The sequence below is a fragment of the Dendropsophus ebraccatus genome, chromosome 5, assembly GCF_027789765.1.
Source record: "Dendropsophus ebraccatus isolate aDenEbr1 chromosome 5, aDenEbr1.pat, whole genome shotgun sequence".
In the NCBI taxonomy this organism is placed as follows: Eukaryota; Metazoa; Chordata; class Amphibia; order Anura; family Hylidae; genus Dendropsophus; species Dendropsophus ebraccatus.
This window is the reverse complement of record NC_091458.1, coordinates 111,016,646-111,022,645: the sequence shown is the minus strand read 5'-3', so window position 1 is coordinate 111,022,645 and position 6,000 is coordinate 111,016,646. Positions and strand designations below refer to the sequence as shown.

Genomic DNA, 6,000 nt, shown 5'->3' with positions numbered 1-6,000 from the left:
TCTCCTGCGCTGGGACGTGTTCTCCTCGCTCGCCTGACCACGCTTATGGGAACGAAGACATATCGGATTCATTTGCTGCAACCCATGGAACCAATGGGTATGAATTGAGAATATGAATAGTTTTTCAGTATCTAGGTAATTCTTTATTATGAGTGACATGGAGGTTTACATTCATGGTGATCTTTTTTAGGGACTGTACTAACCACATGTCCCTTCCTTTTAGTTCAGATAGCCTGGATCTTATAGTCTGTCTTTCCTTCATCCCCCATTCCCTCCCCTGTCATCCCTCTCCTCCCCCTCACTGCTCTCTGTCACTGCTGTTGATCTGCTCTCCACCATCCCCACTACACACGGTTATCCCGGCATTGTCCCTCCCAGCAGTGTGTACAGTACAGGGCAGCTCCCTCTCCCCTCCTGCTCCCAGCCTCACACTGAGCGCTCTGTCCCTCACGTGAGCTCTGATCATGTGACTGTGATGTCACGCTAGCTGCATCATCTCTCGGCGCCGGCTCCTTCCCTGACACAGCGCTCAGTACATGGGCACGGCACACAGCCGTCACTGCGCTCTCCAATGGTCTACACTACAGCCCCAGCAATCTGGTATGTATCGTGCACAGCCCCCTCCTCCTGCCCGGGACTTGTAGAGCAGCTGCCTCAGGCCACCCCCACCTTATACTACAGTGCGCTACATCTCTGCAGGTGACAGTCCTGTACTGTATGTCTATAGGCCACCCCAGCCTCCATATACTACTACTACTGCACACCTCCCCTTGTACACACTCTTCTGCACACCTCCCCTTGCACACACTCTTCTGCACACCTCCCCTTGCACACACTCTTCTGCACACACTCTTCTGCACACACTCTTCTGCACACACTCTTCTGCACACACTCTTCTGCACACACTCTTCTGCACACCTCCCCTTGTACACACTCTTCTGCACACCTCCCCTTGCACACACACTTCTGCACATAGTATTCTGCACACACTCTTCTGCACACCTCCCCTTGCACACACACTTATGCACATAGTATTCTGCACACACTCTTCTGCACACCTCCCCTTGCACATAGTATTCTGGACACCTTCCCTTGTACACACTCTTCTGCACACAGTATTCTGCACATATTATTCTGCACACCTCCCCCTGCACATATTATTCTGCACACCTCCCCTTGCACACACTCTTCTGCACATAGTATTCTGCACATCTCCCCTTGCACTAGGTCCAAGATATCTCCCTCATTCTATCTCTACACCTTGCCTTTTCTTTCCCATACCCCTACTGATGGATCCCTATATGACATCTCATGCATACACCTTCACCATCTTCCAGGACCCAAAAACAGGATCACTTAGTTCCCCTGGAACCAGAGCTGAACTCTCAAGGTATTATTGTATGTATATGCACGCTCCACTCAGGGTATCATACATATGCAAGCACAAGGTGTCTGCTTTGATCTTTGTTTTAGTTTTACTTATACACATGCCTTGCTTTCTCCATGGATATTAATTGATGAGTTTACAGAATCTGATGAAGGTCCGCATGACCAAAACGTCATAAAATATGTTATACCTTCATTGCGTTTCTAAATTTACTTTACAAGCAGCATCTTCTATGTGTGTAAAGTATCTCCTTCTATACCATAGAGAGGGCTGTCACATGCATGTGTCACTATATAGCACTGTACCACAGAGAGGGCCGTCACATGGGGTGTGGTTATATAGCACTGTACCACAGAGAGGGCCGTCACATGCATGTCTCACTATATAGCACTATACCACAGAGAGAGCTGTCAAATAGGGGTTTGACTATATAGCACTATACCACAGAGAGGGCTGTCACATAGGGGTGTGATTATATAGCACTATACCGCAGAGAGGGCCGTCACATTGGGGTGTGATTATATAGCACTATACCACAGAGAGAGCTGTCAAATAGGGGTTTGACTATATAGCACTATACCACAGAGAGGGCTGTCACATAGGGGTGTGATTATATAGCACTATACCACAGAGAGGGCTGTCACATAGGGGTGTGATTATATAGCACTATACCACAGAGAGGGCTGTCACATAGGGGTGTGATTATATAGCACTATACCGCAGAGAGGGCCGTCACATTGGGGTGTGATTATATAGCACTATACCGCAGAGAGGGCCGTCACATTGGGGTGTGATTATATAGCACTATACCGCAGAGAGGGCCGTCACATTGGGGTGTGATTATATAGCACTATACCGCAGAGAGGGCCGTCACATTGGGGTGTGATTATATAGCACTATACCGCAGAGAGGGCCGTCACATTGGGGTATGATTATATAGCACTATACCGCAGAGAGGGCCGTCACATTGGGGTGTGATTATATAGCACTATACCGCAGAGAGGGCCGTCACATTGGGGTGTGATTATATAGCACTATACCGCAGAGAGGGCCGTCACATTGGGGTGTGATTATATAGCACTATACCGCAGAGAGGGCCGTCACATTGGGGTGTGATTATATAGCACTATACCGCAGAGAGGGCTGTCACATTGGGGTGTGATTATATAGCACTATACCGCAGAGAGGGCTGTCACATTGGGGTGTGATTATATAGCACTATACCGCAGAGAGGGCTGTCACATTGGGGTGTGATTATATAGCACTATACCACAGAGAGGGCCGTCACATAGGGGTGTGATTATATAGCACTATACCACAGAGAGGGCCGTCACATGGGGTGTGATTATATAGCACTATACCACAGAGAGGGCCGTCACATAGGGGTGTGACTATAGATAGGGCTGTCACACAGAGGTGTCACTATATAGCACTATACCACAAGGAGGGATGTCAGATGTGTACCCATCAGGTACACATCACATGATCAGAGCTGGGCTATTGTAGGGACCAGTAAGCTGAAGAGCCATAGTATATCAACCCACATAGTTTGGTGCCAATTTCAGATTGTGAGGTGCACTGAACATTTTTGACATTTATGAATATGGAACTATCTGAACTGAAACCTGAATTGAAAAGAAAAAAAAAAAGTAAACTTCCATGCAATCGGTTGCACATAAAAAAAAATAAATCCGCTATAAAGCATGATACAAGGCAGACGCGGTCCAACAAGTCTAAATGCAAAACACGCTAAGGTTAAAACATTTAAATGGCAAAAAAATCCTGGCCCTACCAAAGTAGGAAGAAAGCACACCATATGCCAACCCCCACCAAGTATGTGGCAGAGACCTGCAATCTTCAAACAAAAAATGGTCTGGTCCTACCACACATGGTAAAAAGATAAGGGGGTTCATTGGGGACAGAGCACCCCACATATTAATGTGTTAGGTTATATATAGCTGATACAGACATATGGGCAGACAAAGTACCTCACCTCTCCCTCCCACCGCACTCACCTGAAGATAGCCATACACACCGAGTATACAGCTGTATCTTGCAGCACGCAGAGACTGGCACCATCTTGGTTTAGCTGCACATGTGCAGTAGAGCTCTGATTCAGTCACATGACCCTCGTATACACAAATATGGCCACCGGCCTATACTCTGCATGGGCTACACAAATGCATGCTGTGGTATATACAGGTACATCTTATAGCATATAGAAGTTATACATATATTTTTTGGTTGATGCATTGCCCCAATATATATTTTGTATTAAATGTAATGTGTACAGTACTGTGTATCCAGGATCTTATATAGACTACTGACTTGATGTATTATCATTACCATATACCAGTGCTTCTCAATTCCAGTCCTCAGGCCTCACCAACAGGTCAGGTTTTGAGGCTATCCCATACTGTGCTAATACCCGATGCACTGAGTATATTTATATCACCTGTGATATCCTAAGGAAATCCTCAAAACATGACCTGTTGGTAAGGCCTAAGGACTGGAATTGAGAAGCACTGCCATATACTGTATACTTAGGATAACTGGTGTCTTTTATATATATATATATATATATATATATATATAATTTGTATTTATGGCACCTAGTTGATATGGACTTTTATAGCTGCAGGCAATGGTATAATAGGCACATTGATTACAATGTCAGTGAATATTGTAATTAAATGTTGATTGCTATAGGGAATGATTTGGTGTTTCTTATATTTTGGGTTTTGGCACTCTAGTGGAATATGTGATTTCATGTAAACTATCCCATAACTCTGCGCCGCCATAATGATGATTACTTGGTCTACCACTCTGTATTGGTTTCATGTGTTTTTAGCATTGGTTATATGTATTTAGGTATTGTATTCCATATTTTACCAATATATTCTAACTTGAATATTTTCTGATAATTAATAATAAAGCACATAATTCCATATATGTATTCATGTTATTTTGTATACCCATAGGATGTCCGGATACTGGTGCATAATATGTAAAGGTTTATATCATCGGTGCATGTGCATTTGCTAACCATTAACAATAAAGTATATAGTTTGATATTTTCTGTATTCATGTTATTTTGTATACACATGGGATGTTTGGACATCGTTGTATATCATATTAAAAAGGTTATCCACTGCTACAAAAACATGGGCACTTTCTTTCAGAGAGTACACGACTCTTGTCTCCAGTTCAGGTGCGGTTTGCAATTAAGCTCCATTCACTTCAATGGATCTGAGCAGCAAAACCAGGCCCAAGCTGGAGACAAGAGAGGGACTGTCTCTGGAAGAAATTGGTCATGTTTTTGTAGCGCTGGATAACAGCTTTGGGGTGCCTTAACACGTACCGTGTCGCTGCTTATTTCTCGTACAAAACTTGCATCAAAGTCGCATAAAAGTAGCTGCGTTTTTTGTGGTGTTGAACTCGCCTGTGAAAATCAAAACTCGCATGTAAAAATCGCACCAAACACGCAGTGAGAATACACATACATTGGCTTGATAGCAATCAGTATCGCTGTGAATTTATGTGCAAGAAACTCGCAGCGATACGGTACGTGTAAAGGCACCCTTAAGGTTTAAATTGTCAGCACATGTACATTCATATCAAAGGATATAGATATATAGTTATTCTATTTATTAATTGGTATTAGATTGCACCATTACTTTTAGAGATGAGAAAATCTACAGTAGGAACAAAGCAATGCGCTTCCTTCCTATCTGCATTCTGGTTGTCAGGCTACGGACTTTGAAATCTGCTCCGCTCTGTGCCGCTCCTCCCTGGGTGCTAGGAAAAGATGGATCCAGTCCTGGGAAACTGGGAGAAGTTTCCCAGGACTGGATCCATCTTTTCCCAGAACCTAGAGAGTAGTGGCATGAAGCGGAGCAGACTTCAAAGTCTGCAGCCGGACAAGCAGAATGCAGATAGGAAGGAAGCGCATCGCTTTGTTCCTACTGTAGATTTTCTCATCTCTAATTACTTTATATACCTGTACTACCCCATATGCATTTGAGGGATACATACTATATCGTTGATACTTGTAATGATATAATCTGGGTTTCTGGGTTTGGACCAGGATTAGGCGTTCACCATTTTGGTGTAACCTTTTTTCCATTGCAATATTCTTGTGGCAGCCATCTTTTTGTAGCTTTGCCAATGTTAAAGGGGTTATCCAGCGCTACAAAAACATGGCCACTTTCCCCCTACTGTTGTCTCCACATTGGGTGGGGTTTTGAAACTCAGTTCCATTGAAGTAAATGGAACTTAATTGCAAACCACACCTGAACTGGAGACAACAGTAGGGGGAAAGTGGCCATGTTTTTGTAGCGTTGGATAACCCCATTTAACTGTTTGCAGCACGGCACCACATGATGTAACATCGGACATCAGATCGAACTTTGTGCAGCCCATGCAGAGTATAGGGTGGCGGCCATATTTGTGTATACGAGTGTCACTTGACCAAATCTGAGCTTTACTGCACATGTGCGGGTAACAACAAGATGGCACTGACCTCCTGTATAAAACAACAACCTGTATCTGTATGTACCACAGGATGCAATGGCAGCCATCTTTGTGTAGCCCATGCACGGTATAGGCCAGTG

General features: G+C 44.1%; 1 protein-coding gene across 3 annotated transcripts in view; it reads left to right on the top strand.

Annotated features, from left to right (window-relative positions):
* Window positions 1-511: 511 nt before the first annotated feature.
* Window positions 512-6,000, top strand: part of TAB3 (TGF-beta activated kinase 1 (MAP3K7) binding protein 3) — a 53,040-nt gene continuing 47,551 nt past the window's right edge. For 2 of the 3 annotated variants that reach the window (XM_069972435.1, XM_069972432.1), the window contains exon 1: window positions 512-600. The gene's annotated coding sequence lies outside the window, so the exon portion shown is untranslated. Of the gene's footprint in view, window positions 601-1,366; window positions 1,391-6,000 lie in introns of those variants that run through there. The other variant, XM_069972434.1, reaches the window with a different exon arrangement.